This window comes from Giraffa tippelskirchi, chromosome 1 (genome assembly GCF_054371585.1).
Source record: "Giraffa tippelskirchi isolate mGirTip1 chromosome 1, T2T-mGirTip1v1.2.pri, whole genome shotgun sequence".
Taxonomy (NCBI): Eukaryota; Metazoa; Chordata; class Mammalia; order Artiodactyla; family Giraffidae; genus Giraffa; species Giraffa tippelskirchi.
This window is the reverse complement of record NC_137275.1, coordinates 192,189,403-192,211,279: the sequence shown is the minus strand read 5'-3', so window position 1 is coordinate 192,211,279 and position 21,877 is coordinate 192,189,403. Positions and strand designations below refer to the sequence as shown.

At 38.3% G+C, this 21,877-nt stretch overlaps 1 protein-coding gene and 1 long non-coding RNA gene across 31 annotated transcripts in view; one reads left to right on the top strand and one right to left on the bottom strand.

The window, feature by feature from the left end:
• UBAP2 (ubiquitin associated protein 2) overlaps window positions 1-21,877 on the top strand; it is a 104,911-nt gene that overhangs the window by 1,197 nt on the left and 81,837 nt on the right. Inside the window, exons 1-2 of one of the 30 annotated variants that reach the window (XM_081519177.1) lie at window positions 29-209; window positions 2,384-2,444. The exons of 25 other annotated variants lie outside the window; for them this stretch is intronic. The gene's annotated coding sequence lies outside the window, so the exon portion shown is untranslated. Of the gene's footprint in view, window positions 1-28; window positions 210-2,383; window positions 2,445-4,078; window positions 4,176-16,618; window positions 16,914-21,877 lie in introns of those variants that run through there. 4 more of the 30 variants (XM_081519198.1, XM_081519187.1, XM_081519237.1 and 1 more) reach the window with 4 other exon arrangements.
• Window positions 17,023-21,823, bottom strand: LOC145517043 (uncharacterized). Its single transcript, XR_014061951.1, has 2 exons — window positions 21,784-21,823; window positions 17,023-21,270 (listed from the first exon to the last, which is right to left on the bottom strand). It is a non-coding gene; the product is annotated as an uncharacterized LOC145517043 (long non-coding RNA).

The following is a 21,877-nucleotide window of genomic DNA, read 5'->3' as shown; positions in this document are numbered from 1 at the left end:
GCGCCTACCCCTCCCCCCTTCGGGTTTCTGTCCTGGAGGGTGTGGTTTTCTCTCCCACCGTTGTCCCTGCCTGCCTGTCCGCTCGAGCTCCCGCGCCACTTTGCCGCTGACCACCTTTCCGCGTTCACGCCTGTCGCTAGTCCTGGAACTGGACATCTCAGAGCCCAACTTCTGCACTTTCTAGGCTTTCTCGGCAACCCGGAGGCATAGTTCAGTTCTACTTCTCATTCTGGAAAGCTTTGGTGCCAGACTCTTGGAATTCAGTTTTCCTCCTCGGTCCTAGTTCCTGTAGGCTGGCTGTGTCACGGTTGTTCTTTAGTGTAGGTTTGAGAGGGGTTTTGTAAACTAAAGCGCTCTCCTTTATTTTATTCCGAATGTTTTTCTTTTCATTGGTGCATTGCATCTCAGTTTTCTTTGCCGCTGAATCACTTTTCCCACTCGGCATTCCCACCTTTTCCCCTGGGTTTTCAATCTAATTAGTTGTCCGGGTATCTCAGGTACCATCACTGTTCTCACCACTCTTGTCTCTTCCTTGTTATCTCTAGGAGTTAGTTGATTCCATCATCATTCCTGTTACTTCCTGTTTGACCTAATCCTGTAGTTTGCTTCCACCTGTGTTGGATATTGTTTCTGCGTGTGTTCAAGGTGTCTCCGCCAGTATTTAGGCTTACTGTGTTCTGCCCTTGTGTGCCGTAACAATTGAGAACTTTTAAAGGTCTCCACAGGGTACCTAAAGATCATCTTTTATTTGAAGGGCATATAATTCACTTTTTGAGTGAACCCAGTTGCTTTATATTTTCTCTTTGATTATGATAGTACTTTTAAAATCAAAGGTGTGTCAGTAGTTAGTGTGTTCCTCACTTTTCCGCTATTCATAATTTTTAGTTGTAGTTTAGTTTGTCTAATAAAAGTGGAAGGAAGATGAATGTAATCCTAAGGATTGCGTGACTCTTGGGATGGGATCTGTCTGTCTCAGGAAAGGGAGATTCACTCGCTGGAGATGAAGGGTCTTCCCGTACCCCAGCATCTCTTACTTGCAGATCCCTTGGTTAGGACTGCCCTCTCATTGCGGTGGCGCCGTCACTTATCGAGGCAAAAGTGATTAGTTTCTCCTACACTACTTTTCTGCTTGCTTCCAGTGTGTTCCTCCTGAGTTTGTCTCCTTAAGGCTAGTTCACATGTGTGGTGAGATTTTTTCCTCCACTCCTGTCCTCGTTTCCCACAGCTGTGATTTCCTCCGTCTGCTTCCTTGTTTCTGACCTTCAGTAATTAAGAAAACGATTGAAAGAAGGGAGGTTTTTGTTATGATTGAAATATGACTGGAAGTGGTGGCATGGGAATGAGGCCATGGGAAAGGCTTGTGGTAATTGCTCCTCCTGCCTGTTTCCTGCTGCTCTGGTTTCCTCTGGCCTCTCTCTCTATATGTGGGCTGGACCAGCAGTAGTCAGAGAGAGCTGCCTTTAAAACTGGGCTAAAACAACGGTAACACCTCTACTTCCCTTTCCTGGTAACTGGTCAGCCTGTGCAGTGCTCACCAGTGGTGTCTTTTGGTAATAGCCTGAGTGACTTTTATTGTTTGGTGAGAAATGATAGGAGAACCAGGAGAAGAATGGGTTTATTTCAGTATTTGTGTTTCGACAGAAACTGATTGCTATCTCGGCTCCCTTGAGTATAAACTGCATATAGAGAGTATAAACCAGTCTTGAAGGTTTGAACTGGTCTGAAGTGAAGCCTTTACTTTTGAAGTGTTAATTCCCCAGTCCTCTTTAAAAATGAAAACTTACTGTTAAGATTTTGTTGTTGTCATAAGACATTTCGGGGTGTGTGTTGTAAGTGCATTATAAAGGATTAATGCCTGCTGAGAAGAAGTGGTCTGCATGAATTCACAGGTTGTGAAGTTCCTTTGCTTTTATTACTTTTAAAAATTTATTTTGTTTATTTGGTTTTGATGGGTCTTTGTTGCTGTGTGAGAGCTTTCTCTAGTTGGGGTGAGTGGTGGCTTCTCTTGTTGTGGAGCACAGGCTCTAGGGTGCACAGGCTTTGATAGTACTGGGACCCAGGCTTAGTTGCCTTGTGGCATGCAGGATCAAACCTGATCTAGGGATCACACTTGTGTCCCCTACAATGACAGTCAGATTCTTAACCACTGACCAATAGGGAGTTCCTCCTTTGATTTTAAACAAACCTATCTTTTATTTTATTTCTTCTTGTGAGGCAGCTATAAGTCAGCAATGTATCAGTTAGCTCTTAGTTGTTAACTTGAGTATATGGAGTGTCCTTTAAAGGCTAAGTAGTATGGCACTGGTGGTGTTGCCTAGTGAGACGGTGGATCTCTGATAGAGCTTGGAAACCATTGTTTGCTCTTTTTTCTTTTCCCCAAAAGGAGAGTGGGAATATAACTTGAAGTAAGGTGAAGAGAAGGAATATCACCTTATAAGCCTGTGGTAGGTTTTGAAATATTTTTGACCCAATTATTGAGAGTCTCTTGGGCTGCAGGGAGATCCAGCCCGTCAATTTTAAAGGAAATCAGCCCTGAATATTCATTGGAAGGACTGATGCTGCAGCTCAAGCTCCAATACTTCGGCCGCCTGATGCGAAGAACTGACTCACTGGAAAAGACCCTGATGCTGGGAAAGATTGAAGGCGGGAGGAGAAAGGGACGACAGAGGATGAAATGGTTGGATGGCATCACTGACTCAATGGACATGAGTCTGAGCAAGCTCTGGGAGTTGGTGATGGACAGGAAAGCCTGGTGTGCTGAAGTCTGTGGGGTTGCAAAGAGTTGGACATGACTGGGGGACTAAACTGAACTGACCAAGTAGAATCCTTTTTTTTCTTTAAGTCCAAGAATCATATTAGTTGGTTTTGTTTTGACAATTATAATGTCAACTATGTATGCTGAAATTTCCTACCTTAAAAAAATTTTTATTTTTTTGGCCATGTTGAGTGGCGTGTGAAATCTTAAGTTTCTCTACCAGGGATTGAACCCATGCCCGCTGCAGTGGAAGTGCCGAGTCTTAATCATTGGACTGTCAGGGAAGCCCCATCCTACTCTCTGTTTGTTTTCTTGACACTGTTTCTCTCAAAGATGCTTGTTCTGTACTTTTTAAAGAAAGTAAGTTATTTTAGTTTTGAAATTTCTTGGCCTAGGTTTTGAAGAACAGGCTTGTGAAATTCTAGCTGACATAGCATGTGTATTATAGTATGTTTCAGTTTTCAGAAAACTCATTTTCATATTGGAGTTGAGCTCATAGCTCAATTAAATTGAAACCTAGTTCACTGTTTGGAATTAATTTATGAAAGAAGGCTTGGACCAAGGAGTAGGTGTTTCATTTAAGACTAGGCAATGCTCTACTTTTAAAGGGTGTTAGCAATGCGTTGCTTGTTTTTCTTCATTTGGAACTCTAAAAATAATAGAACGTGTATTTGATTAGATTAAACTTTGATTATTTCAAGGATTTGTAGAGGAGAGAGTTTTATTTGGATTTAGACTTGTTGCTATACCTTCATTTCTTTTGTTATTAACTTTTTACCTAAGTTGTCATATAGGAGCTTACTCATTTAAAGTTATGCTATACATACATAATCCACTAAGACTTTATTTATTTGTCCACGTCATGATATCTGGGGTGTTAGTTCCCTGACCACGGACCAAACCCATGCCTTCTGCAGTGGAATTGTGGAGTCCTAACCGCTCGACTGCCAGGGAGTTCCCCCAATACTTTAATGCTTTGCTCTTTACTCAAAAATTTTTACATGTCGCAAAAGAAAGAAAGAGAAGTTGCCCAGTTGCGTCCGACTCTGCGAACCCATGGACTGTAGCTGACCAGGCTCCTCTGTTCATGGGATTTTCCAGGCAAGAATATTGGAGTGGGTTGCCATGTCTCAATCTTCTCATCAAATCAGTTCTAGGTATACCCATGGAGTCTTTTAGAAGCTCAGTGTTCCTTCTTGCTATTAATGTCTTTCTCCCTCTTTGCCTTCTTGAATTCTTTCCACTCCTGTCCTTCTGTTTTCCTCTTCTTTCTCTCTTTCTCTTGTTTTCTTTCTCTTTCTTTTTTGCCTTCTGTTCCTTCAGCCACATACAAAAATACTCAACATGCAAGTCTCAACTGAGGAGGTTGTATTCCTTCTGACTTTTGCCACCATAACATTGCTGCTTCCTAAGCAAGCAGGTGAAAACCTGAAATATCTTTGCAGTCTCATGGGCTTTGGGAGGGTATATAGTGCTGTCTGTATTGTACGTGTCTACTCAGCTGGAATGTGTGCTCTTTGGAAGGTGGGATTTTTCATTTGATAATAATGTTTGTTGTCAGACTATAAACAAGAGAATAAGTGGGCTTAAAAAATACAAATTTAACTGAAATAGGTCTAGGGAAAAAGTAACTGTCTTTAGGATTTATTGACAAGCCTAACTTGTTTCCTAGACCAAACCAGTTCTTCCCCCTCTCTTTTTTCAAGTTAATTTACAAATTTCCATTTTAAGGTTGGTTTTTGGGTCAGGCTGGCTGGGACTGTTTTATGTAAGAAAATGCATTTTAGAAAATTTGAAAGAAATAAAAGTGACGTATCATGGTTTAACATTTTAGTATAAATCTTTTTTTTTCCCTAGATAAAGTGTACACTTTAAAAAGAATGAGATCATACCTTGCATACTTTTTTTTAATTGAAAAATACAAACTACATGCCAAAGGAAGTATATGAAGTAGAAAAAAACGTGGAGTTTTCAAAACCAAAAATAAAATGACCAACCAAGAAATGGAACATTAATGCCACCTTAAACTCCCTTGTGTATTCCATCTCCTAAGTTACTTTTCCCCTGGGGGGTTACCATTGCCCTATGTTTTGGTCTTACTATTTTTTAGAATAATTTTTACTTGATATGTGTCCATAAATAATACATAGTTTATTATTGCCCATTTTCAATCATGATCTAAATGGGATTGTGTGATTCTCCGGATACTTGACATGTTTTATATTGATCCATATAGATTCTTCTCCATCATTTTCAGTAGTATGTTACTCCATTGTAAGGATATGGTGCATCTTATTTTATTGTGATGAATGTTTGTCTCATTTCCAATTTTTTTTTTTTTTCCTGATTACAGATTACTCATTCTCCTTGTGAACATTTGCACCCCACCTCAAAACAAGTAAACTAGTTTGCTGAGATTGTATGACTGAGAGTGGAATTTTGGGGTTGTGTGTAGGGTATGTGTAACTTTACCAGGTAATCCCAAATTATTAGTGTTGCTTTGGTTGCTAAGTTGTGTCTGACCCTTTTCGACCCCATGGACTGTGGCCCCACAGGCTCCTCTGTCCTTGGGATTTCCCAGGCAGGAATACTGGAGTGAGTTGCCATTTCCTTCCTTATCCATGAGTCTTTCCAACCCAGGGATCGAATCTCCTACATTGCAGGTGGATTTTTTTTTTTAAGGGGAAATTAAAAAATTTTTTTTTATTTATTCATTTTTGACTGTGCTTGGTCTTTGTTGCTATGCATGAGCTTTCTCTAGTTGTGGTGCGTGGGCTTTTCATTGCAGTGGCTTCTCTTGTGGAACATGGGCTCTAGGGCTTTCGGGTTTTAGTAGTTGTGGCACTTGGGCTAAGTAGTTGCAGTTACTGGGCTCTAGAACACAGGCTCAGTAGTTGTGGCACTTGGGCCTAGTTGCTCCACAGCATGTGGGGTCTTCCTGGATCAGGGATCGAACCTGTGTCTCCTGCATCTCTTTACCACTGAGCCATCTGGGAAGCCTGTAGTGTTATACAGTCATTCTTAAATAGGCTCCTCATTTGAACCACTGTGTGCTGTGCTCAGTCACTCAGTCCAGCTCTTTGTGACTCCATGGACTGTAGCCCACCAGACACCTCTGTCCAGGGGATTCTCCAGACAGGAATACTGGAGTGGGTTGCCATACCCTCCTCCAGGGGATCTTCCCAACCCAGGGATCAAACCCAGGTCTCCTCCTGCATTGCAGGCAGATTCTTTACCATCTGAGCCACCATTTGAACCACAGAACATAGAAAGTGACTTATTTTCTCAGTTCTCTTGAGAATGTTACATAGCTAGTCTCATTCCAGATACCTATAGGAAAATTTAATTCGTACATGCAAGGGATATGTTTGACATTGGAACTTAATTCTTACAGACTGAATTGGTGAGAGCTCCACATTCTTGGCTAACATTTGGTATTGCTTTAATTTTTTGTTTTAGTCAATTCTGGTGGGATGTTTTAGATAGATCTTTTATGAACAACACACAGCTGGATTTTGCTTTGTTATTACAACCTGCCAACTTCTTTTTTAAAAACTGGAGCGTGGAGACCATTCATGTTTATGGTAATTATGGATGTTTCAGGTATGTTTCTGCCATATGGTCCTATACTTGTCTTTATTGTTCTTCTGTCCTTTTTGCAGTTTTAATTCTTTTTTTTTTTTTCCTGTTTGGCTTCCTCTAATTTAAAGGCATTTTTCAAATCTATAAAAGCTGAAAGAGTATAATGTATACCTTTGAACTAGAGTTTACTACTTAATATTCACATTGACTTTTTTTCCTGTATATACTCCATGCATTATCTTTTGAGTCTAAATGATTTAAAAGTAAAATGCAAATATCTTGACATTTATGCCTTAATATTTCCTTAGCAAGTGTTTCTTCACAATAAAAACTTCTCATAAATAGCCACAATAACAGCTTTACACCTAGGAAAGGGAATGCTTATTTAAAATATAATGTATAATGTCAATAAAATTTGACATCCATATTCAGATTTCCCCAGCTGTTCACAAAATATCTTTTATAATCTCTCTATTCAATCAGGGTTTCTGTTTCTTTTTACCCTATTTAGTTATTGTCACTGAAGTACCCTACTGAATAATAATCCATTTCTTAAATGATTATTTTCTCAGTTATTTATCAGATGTAACTGCCAGTCAGAAAATCATCTGATAAGCAAAAGTTAACTATTGCTGTTACTTGTTCAGTTGCTAAGTCCTTTCTGACTCTTTGTGACCCTATGGACTGCAGCACACCAGGATTCTCTGTACTTCACTATGTCCTTGAGTTTGCTCAATCTCGTGTCCATTGAATCAGTGATACCTTAATCCAACCATCTTATCCTCTGGTGCCCCCTTCTCCTTTTGCTGTCAGTTTTTCCCAGCATCAGGGTCTTTTCCAGTGAGTCAGCTCTTTGAATCAGGTGGCTAAAGTATTGGGGCTTCAGCATCAGTCCTTCCAAGAATATTCATTCAGGGTTGATTTCCTTTAGGACTGACTGGTTTGATCTTGCAGCGCAAGGGACTCTCAAGTCTTCTCTAGCACCACATTTCGAAAGCATTGATTCTTCAGTGCTCAGCCTGCTTTATGGTTCAACTCTCACATCCATACATGACTACTGGAAAAACCATAGCTTTGACGCTGTTACTTAGTTAAGATAATTCTTGTAAATGTTAAGTAAGTTTTACTTTATTGTAGGGTAAGTGTAACTTTCTTGGACTCTTGGAAGGCTCAAAGTGTATCCTGTTAGTCCTTTGCCCACCCCAAGTTTTGAAACACTGATTAAAGTTCCCTTTTTAATGTGTGAGAATGAAGCCAAACTATTACATTTATAAAAACTTTTATATAGTATATTCTCAGGACAGTTCTCTGGAATGCTCAGAATGTAGATCCAGATTAGGCCTGAGTAACAGTTTTTTGCTGTTACTGGTATATGCTACTATACGGGTGTTCACTTAAACAAACGTTTACTGCTGCTACTTGTTGGCAGTTGTTAGATGCTAGGATATAGGTGAATAATGCACTGTCCTGCTCTCTTGGTGCTTAATTCCAGTGGGAAGACAGACAGTGCAGTTAGCAATCAGGATGCTGTTGGGAGTGACAGAGGAACACTCTGTCAGTTGATTCCAGATATTGGCCAAGGCTTCCTTGAAGTATTAGGAGGCTGAGCCTTACTTCTCCTGGGTTCTTCCCAAATTCCTAAAGTTACAATTGTTTCTTTTGTTAAAACATTTTGAATTTCATCATAATGAAGTTTTATTGGAATTTGGTATTATTTGGGTTACCATATTATATCTTTTGTTTGGCCTTGACTTGGTAGTTTATTTGTAGTCACTAATAAAAGAGAAACAAAGTTATTCTTAATGTAAGTTAGTAGCTTTCAACATTTTTTGAGGTAAGTGTTTTATTGGAACTTACTGGATGTTTCAACATTTCTTCTCCAATCAAGATCTCATTTTATTTTGATGAGAAATTTCCTGTAATATCAGTTACTTGGTGAAATGCTTCTTTGAATTGTTGAAGATCAGATGACCTCTTAAAAAAATTCTTAGCTTAGGTACTTCACCTTATGTAGTACCTTTTTAATTCCTTATGATTGGGAGTGCTAAGGTAATGGTGGAAAAAATACCCTTGTACAGAACATTCCAGGTAGTGGTAACAGGAATAAAATTCTTGTTAGCTAAAGTAGGCCATTTACTATTTTAACCGAAGAACTTTCAACTTTCATTTTTTTAAAGGCAGTTTGAGCTGTTTAATTGTTCTAATGCTTATCGCACTTTACCGAAAGATCCCAGCTGTAATGGGATGTAGCTGGCATACCCTGAACCAGTTTATATACTCTGGTCTAGACATCTGTGGGACAAAGAAATGACCAGGGTCACAAAGGGTTTTGTTGCAGTGACATTTGGCCTGTAGTGATAGTTGTACAGCTTCATAAATACTAAAAATCACTGAATTGTACACTTAAGAAGGGTGGACTATACAATACTCATTATACTTCAGTAAAGTTATTTAAATTGTTTGAATAAATCCACAATATTTTGAAACAGAATTAACAAAAATGTGGTCAGTGTACTTTAGTCCTATAGTTGCTACCAGTTATGATCTAGTTTTAACCATTTGAGGTACATTATCTTCTGTGGTGTTCCTTACAGACTTGAGAAAGAGTAAAATGCTCAAGGTTACTTAATCTAGTAATTTGTGTGACTTCCAAGCCTGTACTTCTAATCATAATACTATACTACTTTATCTATCTGAAATACTTCTGTCAGGAATACAGCCAAGTGCTAGCTGATAAGTCAAACAATGTCCACATTTGTGGTTCGTAAGGCTGGGGTTTTGTAATGGACGGGGAATGAGGAATGGATATATACAGGTGGGGCCCTTGAAATCCTGTGGCTAGTTCCTCTAGACCCATTTCACTTTATCTGCTTTATGTGTTAGGATTTAGTCACTCGTTTGGTTGGACTTGGTTTCTGTGGTTTAAAGACAAAGCACCACACTTGCCTTTGCTTTAGTTTTTCATTCTGATTTTACTGGCTGTTCTCATCAGCGTGATGAGCTGGTCTGTAAGCTCTGCCAGTCTAGGTGCATCCTTCGAGGAAGGTGAGGCACACAGCACTGAGAAGCGGCAGTTGATAGCACACTAGCACATCCTAAGAAGAATGACAGGAAGGCTATAAAAATTACACTTAAGAACTCAAGCTGCTATTAAGTAGGGCTGTTTAGTATACTGTTAAGTAACACTAAAATAATCATAGTTATTATGGAAATCTAGTAAAGACTAATCGCTGTTTACATTGAACGACAGAAAATGAGAAAATGGAGATATGTTCAGTATGCTGTTGAGAAAATATGTCTTATGAAGGGTTGATGCAAAAAGCAAAATAGGAACTTACGTGGTGGTCTAGTGGCTAAGACTTTATGCTCCCAATTCAGGGGGCCTGGGTTCAATCCTGGTCAGGGAACTAGATCCCACATGCTGCAACTAAGATCCGGTGCAGCCAAAACAAAACCAGGTGCAGTTTGGAAGAATGACAAGGCCGATTTGATCAAAGTGTAGGGATCAGAATGGAATAAAGAATGGAATGAAGGGAAGTCGCTCAGTCGTGTCCGACTCTTTGCGACCCTGTGGACTGTAGCCTACCAGGCTCCTCCGTCCATGGGATTCTCCAGGCAAGAATACTGGAGTGGTTTGCCATTTCCTTCTCCAGGGGATCTTCCCGACCCAGGGATCGAACCCAGGTCTTCCGCATTGGAGGCAGACGCTTTAACCTCTGAGCCACCAGGGAAGTCCAAAAGAATGGAATAAAGACCTTGTATTTGTGATGATTGATGGTCTGTGAACAGAAGTTAATGAAGTTTGTTGTTGTCGTTTAGTTGCTCAGTTGTGTCCTGCTCTTTGTGACCCCATGGACTGTAGCTGGCCATGCTCCTCTGTCCATGGGATTTCCCTGGCAAGAATAGTGGAGTGCTTTGCCATTTCCTTCTCTAGGGGTTCTTCCTATGGGCAGGTGGATTCTTTACTGCTGAGCCACCAGGGAAACCCAAGTGATATTGTTGTTTGATAGAGTTTAGCGGTATTCTGAAAGATGAAACATTTTGATCCACTTTGGCATTAGTTTCATAATTAAGATAGTTCAGACAGGTAAATAGGGGCATGTCATTTCAGTGAAGTAGAGAAGAGGCAATTACTGATATTCTAGTTGGTAAAGATGCCTTAGAACTGCTTAGAACCTTAGAGACTTTAAATATAAACAATAACCCTTAATCAGGTGCCTGTTGTAAGTTGATGGCAGAGAATGTAAAGGAAGGCATGGATTTAAGGGCTTAAATCCTTAAATAGGTACAGGAAGGAATGGTTCATTAAAATAATGGCTTAAAGGTTTTGAGCTCTGGAACACTTGGAAAATGCTGTTGGCTACTTGGAAAATTTCGGAAAACTTCAAGGTCGTTTTAGATGAACACCGTTATAGGTGTAACATTCTAATAGGCAGTTACTTACAGGCTGAATCTCTGGAGAGACATAGTCTTTAGCTTTTGCTTTGAAGTTGAAGGTAATAATTGATGCCAGTAGGGCATAACATTTCTGTGGGAAGGGAGAACGTGCTTAAGAATTGAACAATATTCTTTCAGAGGTGGGAGAAAGATGTGATGCTGCTGAAGATTTGAGAACAAGAGAGAACTAAGATGGTGTAGTATCTGAGAAACCAGGAGAAAAAGTTACACAGTGTGTCACATGACAGAGATAGGTGAAAGAATGATGAGAACAAGAGAGGTTTGACAATCACTAGGAGTCAGTGATGACTTGGGGGAATAGTATCTTTCCTTTTGTTGGAGTGTTAAAGGTGGTGGAAACCAGACTGAAAGTTAAAGAGATGTTTGGTGAGGAAATGGAGGCAGTGAGTGTATTCTTTTTGAGAAAAACAGCTTATGTAGCCACTGCTTGCAAGATAGAACATGCAGTTTCTAAGAGGACTGAGAAGGTAATTTTTTAAGCCATTGTTTTTGAAAATCTGGATGTAGAGAATAGTTGAACAGGTTTTTGTGCACATTCTTGTGAGAACTAAAAGAATGGAATATTTTCTCAGTGTAGCTGTTGGAGATTTCCTCACTAAGGGATTTTCTATTGGATTTGAATGAAAACTGAGCCTGGTACGTAAGTGACAGGTGTGTTAACATTTACATGGATTGCGTGACTCTGTTTTGGTAGGTACATTCTTCAGGTAACTGACATTTTTTAAAAAGTTGCTTTTGGCATGAGCGAAACAGTAATAAAGATGCCGTTAGAATAAAACAAATATGCTTTAAAGAAAGGAAAAAAAGTCAAGCAATTCAGGGTTGTGTATCCTGAGGTATATGAGGAAAGCTGAAAAACTGTAAGGAAAAGTTGTGGGTATGAAGTACTTAAAAAGTTAGTGTTTATATTTTTGGCTTATGATAGAGCTGTTTTCGAATAGCTTAGCAATGAATATACTGAACCTTTTAAATCAATTGTGAAATGTTTATGTATTTGTAAACAATTGAGTGCCAAATGTTTAAATGATTTGTGAAAAATGAGAGTAACTTGAAATATTTTGTTATCTGTTTTCAGGAAGAATTGAAGATTTGTAATGTAATATAGATTTGTAATGTAATATTGTAAATCAACTAAAATTCAATTAAAAAATAAAAAGAACTGAAGATTTGTAAAGTTTTGTCTGTTGAGGAAGTATAGTTGGGATTTAATCACTTTCAGCAGTAATACACAATTTACTGTAAGAGTGGTTAGCAGAGATGCCTCTGCCCAAAAACCAAAAGAATAAATTAATGTGAGATGATGGGTTAAAACTTTTTAAGTGATTATGGGTTAAACTGGGTAATATTTTGAGTGCTGTTGAATAGGGATATTTCCTGAAGTTCTTTTCACATCTTGAGGAGTTTGGAGATTTTCCTGTTGGGTATTGTTATGGCTTTTCTGTTCTTGAAAATAAGAGGTAAGAATTAAACTGGCGATACAGTTTAAGGTAATGTTTTGGCTTAGTGTTACCTTTGTAACTGGTTCTGGTCAATATGACTTGACTAAAACAAAGATTTGGCGTATCGAACTTGTATCCCCAAGAATGGTGAGATAGGTTAGTCTACCCTTTCTCAGTGGGTCTCAGGAAGAGAAAATAACCCAAAGGAAGAAGGTGACTTTTCCTTGCTTATCCTCTTCACTATAAAGGCCTTGGGAATGAGCAACTAGTGAGAATTTCATCTTTCTCCAGTGGAGGGTGGTGGCAAAATGGGAGTGAGGGTGTGAAGGCAAAAAATTTACAAAAATATGTCTCAGTCTTCATCACAGACTAAGACTACTGTTGGCATTATGTCTGTTGTGTTCCAATGGCTCTGAGACTTCACTAGATTCTCTTGAGAGGGTAAGTGGGGATAAATGCAGCTGAATGTGGTTGGGGAAGAGCCAAGTCAAACTAGGATGTGGATAGGAGAATTTGAGATGGGAACATCCAGCTGGCAATTTATTACGACTTTTTAATACCCAGGAAATAGGTCTTATTTTTTCTTTTTCTGTGGGGTTTTTTTTTTTTTTTTGGTGCCTGATGTAATGTACATTGACATCAGTGGCTCAGTGGATGCTTACAGGTAGGTAAAGTTGTCTCTTAATCTTTCAGGCTACCATAGAACAACCTGCAGAAAGTGAGGAAACATTTGAAGGCTTCTCACAAGAATGTTTAAGGTGGAAAGTGGTGGTCTCGCCTCCTCTCCCCCTCAAGACAGTGAAACAATCCAGATAATTTTAAAACAAACAAGGAAACAGCCTGAAAGATCCTGTTGTTCTTGGATTCAGAAATATTTTTGGAACGTGGCCATACTGTGCTGCCCAGAAGTCACGCAGATGTGTAAATGCTGCCACTTTGAGAAAGAGGCCAAGACAGGAAAGATAATGATAATGATGAATTTATTTAGGAAAGCAAGTTCCTGGGCATGCCCCGGATTTAGAATAGATTCAAACTAATTCCTCACATTTACCCATCACATGGTTAAAATAACTGATGTAGAATCAGAAAAAGTTAAATCATGTTTATTGTACTGTATTTGCCAAGGAAGAGAAATACTGCATTTTAGAAAGCAATTATATCAAAAAGGCTTGGAGCCAAAAACATTTTGGCACCTAAAGAATTTTCTTTCATATTCTTGTAATATACCCAATTTCTCAACTGACTAGGGTAATCGAGGTGCTGTAATTATATTGCCACCTTGCTTTTACATAATAGTTTATACGTTAATGTTCTGTGATAAAAGCATGATATAGTCATTTCTCATGGATTAGAATGATGTAAAACAAATGAAAACAGTGGAAGGCTATTCACTAAACTGTTAACAGTAGTTATTTTGGGGTGGTAGAAGTGTAGGTAGTGTTTTTATTTTTTTCCACTCTTCAGTGTTTTTTTTTTTTTTGGAACGTTGTATGACTGAATGACTATTATGGGTAAAATGATAAAGTGAAATTATGTTTTTTGTAGTTTCTCACCTTTCAATTGGAACCAACAGGATCAACGTTTTCATCTAAGGTTCTTTGAGGGCAGCAATTCTCAAATTTTATTGTGCATCAAGTCTTGTTTAAACATTTCTGATTCACCAGATCTGGGGTGACCTTTGGAATGTGCATTTGTGATAAGTTCTTAGGTAGTGCTGATGCTGCCGGTCTGGATACCACACTTTGGAGAACCACTGCTCCAAAGTAAGTTGGTGTGACGTCCTGGCTGCACGTTAGAAATCAGCAGAGCTTGTTTTTTTAAAAAGTTGATATATGATTTATGTATCAAAATTCATCATTTTAAGGTATGCAGTTCAGTATTTTTAGTATATTCATGAGGTTGTGTGAGTATCAGTATTTCTAGAACATTTTCATCACCCCAAAAAGGCCCCCCCCCCCATTCTCATGAGCAGTTTGCCCGTTCTTTCCTGATCCCATCTGCTAATGTACTTTCTGTGTATGGATTTGCCTTTTCTGGACATTACATGTAAATGGAGTAATATAGTGTACATATCCGGTCTTTTGTGACTGGCTTCTTTCACTTAACGGTTTCAGTGTTCATCCATGTAGTTTTTATCAGAAATTTGTTCCTTTTAATACTTGACTAATCATTGTATGGTTATATCACATTTTGTTTATCCATTCATCATTGGATTGTTTCCACTTTTTGGCTATTATGGCTGATGCTCTTTGTGGACATTCTACGTGTGAATTTCTGAGTAAATACGTGTTTTCAGTTCTCCTGAGTATGTACCTAGGATTGGAATTGCTTGATCATATGGTAACTCTTTGTTTTAATTTTTTAAGAACTGCTTGGAGAACTTTTAAAAAACAGTATTGCTGTCTGGGTCTTAACTATTTTGAGCCTGATGTAATAGGACCTGGTTTCATTTTTTAGAAATTGCTCAAGTGATTATACTACGCAACTAGGGGTGGTGATGGATGGTGATCCACTCACTATTCCAGAGTCTTAAACTTTGTTTATTTGATGATGGGAAATTCCTGATGCTTCTGAAGGTATCACCACTTGAGTGGACATTTAGACATGGTTGGAAAGCCACATTTAGGTCATGAGTAAGCTGACAAACCTGGGTTGACTTTCTAGCATTTTTGCAGAGTAGAGTTTTTCTGGGCTCCTGCTTTACTTGTTTCACCATTCTGTTGGTTCCATAGGCCCATTGTGCAACCGCAGGATCAGAACACAGAAGGAGATAATGGCATAGTTATCTAGTAATTGTTTTTAAATTTTGAAGTATAGTAGCTTTACAATGTTGTGTTAATTTTAGCATAGTGATTCAGTATCTTTTCAGATTATATTTCATTATAGGTCATTAGAAGATAATGGGTATATAGTAATTCCTTGTAGCTACAGCCTGTGAGGTAGTTAGAAGGTTTAGAATGGAGGTTGAAAGCAGACTCTAGATGTGTCACTGTTTATGTGGGTGGGTACTAATTCTGGGAGAGCAAGACCAGAGTATATAACAGGAAGATGAACAGAATCTGCTATAAGTAGAGCAAGAAAAAAAATGTGAGTGTCTGTGTAGCAAGAATTATTATGGATTTATGAGAAAGCTGTGAATATTATATTCTGATAAGTGGATGATTTATAGAAATTCTATTTTAATCTAGTTCCAGTGTAAGTTTTTTGTTTTTTTTTTTAATTAAAAAAACTGAACTCTTCACTAGTCTTTGTCTATGGTGTAGTAACCCTCTACTGAAGGTAACATCCTGGTATTATTTGGGGAGTGCTTGTTTGAATGCAATGTAAATAAAAAGTACAGTACTATAACTTGTAGATCTTTTGAAATGCTGTATAGTATAGAGGCCCCTTCCAACATCCCCTCTTTTTTAAAAAGATTTTTAAGAATTTTTTTTTTCCATGCTGTGAGGTGTGTGGGATTTTAGTTCCCCAACCAGGGATGGAAATGCAGAGTCTCAACCAGTGGATCATCAGCAAAAGTCTGAAACCCTCTCCCCTCCCTTTTTTTTTTTTTTTTAAGAGAAAATACCTGAAAGGGTTAAGACTGCTCATGAATACCGAGGGGCTTTTCAAGGGATAGGACGGCAAAGCATCATGAAGTGGCTGCTGAACTAAGATCTTAGTTAAAAGCCAGGGTGTAGAGCCAAGAAGTTAGCTGTGGAAGAGTGGGACAGATGTGTGGAAGCAGCTTTTAGGCAATTAAATACTTTTTCTTGATCGACCTTAAGTAACTGCAAAGAGAAATATGACTATGCCAAATACTTTTTGATGTCCCATAATGTTCAGGGGTTCACCAGCACTCATCTTTTCTGTGGGCAGATTATGTGTACAGAATAGCAGATAACATTGTGTGCTGCGCCTGGGTGTAGGGCAGTTAACCTTGTCCACCAACTGCTCGAGGCCTGACCCTGCCCTCAGCAGCTGCGGAGAATAAAAAAGTACCAGCTTGGTCAGCTCCTGGCACGCATGGCGCAAGCAGTTTAGCTGTGTGGAATTGGGTCTCACCCTGGAGTTCCTTGGCACTGTGGCTGCCTTACTCTCCCCTGAGCTGGGGTTGTAGACTTCCCCTTGCTGGCTGCTTTGGGCCTTCCAAATTTGTTGAGGTCCTTAATATAAATCAGTGTTGTTCTCTGCAGGAATGAAAAGATGAATTTCCTCTGCAGAAAAAAGTTGAGAATAATGGGTATTTTCTCAACAGAAACGGAGAAGGCAATGGCACCCCACTCCAGTACTCTTGCCTGGAAAATCCCATGGACGGAGGAGCCTGGTAGGGTGCAGTCCATGGGGTCGCAAAGAGTCGGACACGGCTGAGCGACTTCACTTTCACTTTTCCCTTTCATCCACTGGAGAAGGAAATGGCAACCCACTCCAGTATTCTTGCCTGGAGAATCCCAGGGACGGCGGAGCCTGGTGGGCTGCCGTCTATGGAGTCGCACAGAGTCGGACACGACTGAAGTGACTTAGCATGTAGCATCTCAACAGAAAAAGCAACAACACATATTGGAAGTTAAGTAAAAGTAATAAAACAGATCTGATTAGCAAAATATTACAATAGAGAGCTAAGGGAGCCCCTCTGGGTATCTGAAAGGCTGGAAAGTTAGGTGAGATTCAGACCCAGAACCAGATCTTTTGCATCAGAGGTGAGTTGTTAAGGTGACACTAACAGTAGTAATGCTGTCTTCTAGATGAGGAAGCTGACTTGGAATGTGTTGTTTATCTATAATTGATACATATGCTTGCAGCATAGTATAGTGGGGAAGAGCACAGACTGTGGAGCCAGACGGCCTGGGTTTGAATCTTGGCTTTACCACTTGAATCTTTGTCTTTGTTTCTTTCTGTCTGTAAAATGGGAGTAGTGTTAGTATATATTTCAGAGTGTTGTTGGGAAGGGAATGACAGTTTTGTATGTATAAAGTACTTCAGCGGTGTCTGGCACGTGATAAACAGTTTGCATTTGCTGCTGTTATTATTGTCATAGCTTAATGGTTTCAGGATATTGGGAATGAGTGAATGAGTCTGATAACAGATGAAGGACCCCTGACTGACCCAGCCTTGCCAGTCTAAGATAGCTCTGACACTGCTGGCCTCAGGACTGAGGGAACAGCATCTCGGTGAGCATTCATTCTTTTTTTTTTTTGGCCTTAACGCATGGCCTGTGGGATCTTAGTTCCCTGACCAGGGATCAAACCTGCACTCCGTGCTGGCCACCCGCCCCCCTCCCCCCCGCCGCAGTGGAAGCACAGTCTTAACCACTGGACTGCCAGGGAAGTTCCTCTGTGAGCATTCTTAATGAAGGCTTGCTTCTGTTCTTAGTAGTTGAGCCCTTAGCTGATTACATAATTCATGTTGTGTGGGTGTATTATCCTCTGTTTGGGGAAAAAAAAAAGACATTCATTTTGCTGTTTCTGGAATATAATTTTTTCTTGATGCAGTCAGTAGATGAAATACTCTGTGAACCTCCTAGTTTCAGAGGTATCTTCCAGTGCTGACACTTTGTGATACTGTCTTCAAGCCCTTAGTGCTTTCACCAACATCTTCACAGTTCTCAGCATGTTATCAGCAAGTGTTCTGTAACTCCTCAGGATGACCAAATGTACCCTTGTTTTTCTTTTAGGGTTTATATGGTTTTTAGATAAATTTTTACCCAACTTTTTTTTTATGTCTTTTTTTATGTCTAACTTCAGTTATGGTGAATTTGTGATATTGCCATGTAAACTTTAATAGAAGTACAGGTGGCTGTTAACCATTTTGAGTTCATTCTTAAATTCTGGAACACTTGAAAATGCAGCTGAGATATCTTATCTACAAAAGGTCCTTGAAAAAAATAACAGTTAATAAACCACTTTCTTAAAATATCCCATTACAGAGAAAATCTTTGTACTTTAATCAAGTTGGTTTATTCTGCTGTTTTACTTTCATTATATTGCAAGTAATTTTATTCTGTTTATTTTTTTGCAGGTAATTTTAGACCATTCTTGAACTTTAGATAATCTAGGAGCTTTATGTGATGCTTTGCTGATTTTGTTTTTAAAGATTTTGTTTTATGTGGTATTTGCTGATTTTGTTTTTGTTTTACAGATGTAGCATTTCTTATCCCTGTTAAAATCTATCACATCTTTAATTTACTTTGAATGAGGTAAAGTAAATATGGTTTTTAAAATTTGGTTGTATGGATTGAAATAACTTGGTGCTTCCTGCCACTCGAGAACCTGAGATATGTGTGTTTGAGTTTCTGCTGCATTATTTTTAGAATCTCTAGCTCTTGTCTGCTTCTATTCTAAGATTTCTCTTGGAACCTGTTCCACGGTAGTAGTTCTTAGGGGTGGAGAGTGATAGAGGGGATGGAACACAAGTGTAAACTGAATTCCTGTGGTCTGGCAACTGGGTGCTTATTGGAGAAATACTGTCATTTACTACACAGAGCTCTTTTTCCAGAAAAGGAAACAGAATTTCCCCATGTGAGAGCATGCTGAAGGTGTTTATTTTTGCATCTAAGTTCCATGCCTTGCTCATTGTCACAATTCATTGGTGGTAATTTTTAAGGATGTTGGTAGTGTGATTTTGGTACTTAGGCTTTTTTACCTTGCTTTAAGAATTTACTGTCTCCAGAACCTTTTTGTAAAATATAAGAACATTTGTCTGTTGAATCATACATCCTGTTAACTCTTCATTTTCTGAGCTCTGTTTTGTTTTCCCAGAGGATTCCATTATATTTAAATATTGTTGTTTGGAAATAATCATTTTTCTCTTTTAATTAAGATTTACTGCTCCAGGTTATTCATAAACTATTGCTACGAAAGACCTTTGGGATAAATACTGCAAATGGTTATTTCCAAACAACAATATTTAAACATAAAGGAAGCGGTGTACTTTTCGTGTTTTACAAAGCAGTTATTTTGGTTTAGCTATGGAGCAGAAGCCTAATAACCTATTCATTGTTGAATGTGGATTAAGCATTGATGATTGGAATGGAGATAGAAGGTGGCGCTAGTGGTGAAGAACTCTTCTGCCTATGAAGAAGATATGAGAGACCGAGGATTCGATTCCTGGGTAGGAAAGATCCCCTGGAGGAGGGCATGGCAACCCACTCCAGTATTCTTACCTGGAGAATCCCCTGGACAGAGGAGCCAGCGAGCTACAGTCCATAAGGTCACAAAGAGTTGGACACGACTGAAGCAACTTAGCACACATACATGGGGATAGAAAGTCTTAATGTTTATATATTGAGACAGTGAATTAGTAAATATTTTATAGTTTGAAACATAAGGAGCTTATGGTTAATCTGATTGACAACTGAGAATTTGGATATATTACATCAAAATGGTTGTAACAGCAAGGCTGTTAAGACTAAAAGTCTTTTGTAAATCAAAAAAACTCAGTCTTAGCATCCATTCAGTTTAGCCTATTTCTATACCTGCAGATTTTCATCACCAGATGGCACTGCTGTAAGAAGAAAGTCTCATTTTGTTATTTTTAATGTACCTAGTTAATTTTCATAAATAGAGGCACTGAGGGATAAATAGTTAAAGATAAGTGAGAAAAGGATCACATTCAATTAAAAAAATAACTGTTCTGAAATCTGGATAAACAAAAGATTTTTTAAAAAGTTTTTACCCTCAGAGTACTCAGCCAGGCAGATTTTGGTTGGATGCTTAACTTGAGATATTTAGCATAGAATTATAGAGTGAAGAATTGCAGAGTATTAATGCTCAAAGTGATTTTAGAAATAAGTAATCTCTTTACTTCAGAAATACTAGTATGTTTCACATTTGTATGATGCCTCACAGTTAAAGTATTTGTATGTATGTTTTCATATCTGAGAACACTAAACTCAAAGCTCTTAAGATAGTAATAACATAACCTTGTTTATATAATACAACCAAAAGAATAAACCCAAACCAACAAAATCTTCAAATTGTTTAACTCAAAAAAGGATGCGAAGTGTGTTATTCGTACTGACAGTGAGAGATTCAAATAGAGGAAAGTTTTAAATCATAATAGACACACGAGATGTTCTCATTAATTGGTTATTTGCTATTATAGTGTATGCAAAAGAGTGCAGTAACATGCCTGTAGCCTTAAGCATTCCAGTTGACAGAGGACCTATTAAGAAAATCAATCAATAAATGGTGTTAGGACACCTAGTTCAGTACAAAGCTTGTGAAACCTTTTTTAGCTAAAATCGTTTTCAGGGACATAATTTTCCTTGTGATGCCTGAAATGGTATCCTGAGTTTATGATGTCTCCTCTCTTTAAATTTAAGATACACAGGTCCAAAAGATAACTAGAAATGCTTGTTTAATGTCATTTCATTAACCTGAGATGTGTAAGATTTGTAAATAGGGGTACATTGTTTCGCATCATGGGAGTGCATGCTTTGCGGTCTCCATAACTGATTGTTTTAGAAAACAATTCAATTTATGTATTGTTCTTTTTTGGAATCATTGACTCTGTTATGATTTGGTCTTTCTTAGGTTATTCTTAATTTTTACAGTCAATATATATGTGTACATATAGCTGACTCCCTTTGTTGTACAGCATAAATGAATACAACATTGTAAAGCAATTATACACCAATAAAAAAAGATACCAGCTTCTATCACATGTCATTTTGACACATTTGTCAAATGTTTCTTCTGTTGACACCTACAGAGTAGTAAAGGGAGCAAAACAAAATGAGTTTCTGGTCTTGTTTATGATTTAAATCTGGGAAGGCAAGTTAAATATAGAAGAAATAGAGAATCTATAAGCTGAAATATGAATTGCATGTATATGCTTTAGAATTCAGAGGAAACTCAGTAGATACAAGGCATTAGGAAATAAAATCCTAGAGATCTGTAGGCTGATTTGGAATATTTTAAATGGACTTTGATAGAAACTTAAGGGCGGTTTAGGTTATCTGCTGTAAACTTCTGGTCAACTCTTGCTGGTTTTCCTATTGGATAGTTTTCTATTGCTTCTTGTTTCGTAGTATTTATTTCTTTTTTCTTGACTGTACTGAGTGGTTTGTGGGATCTTAGTTCCCCTACCAGAGATTGAACCTAGGCCCTCAGCAGTGAAAGCTCAGAGTCATAACCATGGGACTGCTAGGGCATTTCTTATCGTATTTCTTCCTTCCCTCCTTTCTTTTTAATTGAAATATAGTTGATTTACAATGTTAGTTTCTGGTGTGCAGTAAAGTGATTCATTTTACTTATAAATATTTATTCTTAATGTTTTTTCCATTATGGTTTATTACAGGATATTGAATATAGTTCCCTGTGCTGTACAGTAGGACCTTGTTTATCCATCTTAGTATTTAATAAAATCCAAATACTACTTCTTGTCAGATGTATGTTGATAAAAAAACTTCCCAGTTTATGGCTTGTATTTTCATAGGGCCAGCTGTCTTTTTATGAACAGAAGTTTTTAATTTTAGTTATTAATATTTGGGATTTCCCTAGTGGTTCAGTGGTTAGGACTGCACGTTTCCACTGCACAGGGCATGGGTTTGATCCCTGGCTGGGGAACTAAGATCCTGTATGCCACATGGTGAGGCCAAAAAAAAAAAGTTATTAATTTTTTGCAAGTTTAGCACCTTTTGACTCTTAAGAAAATAATTACT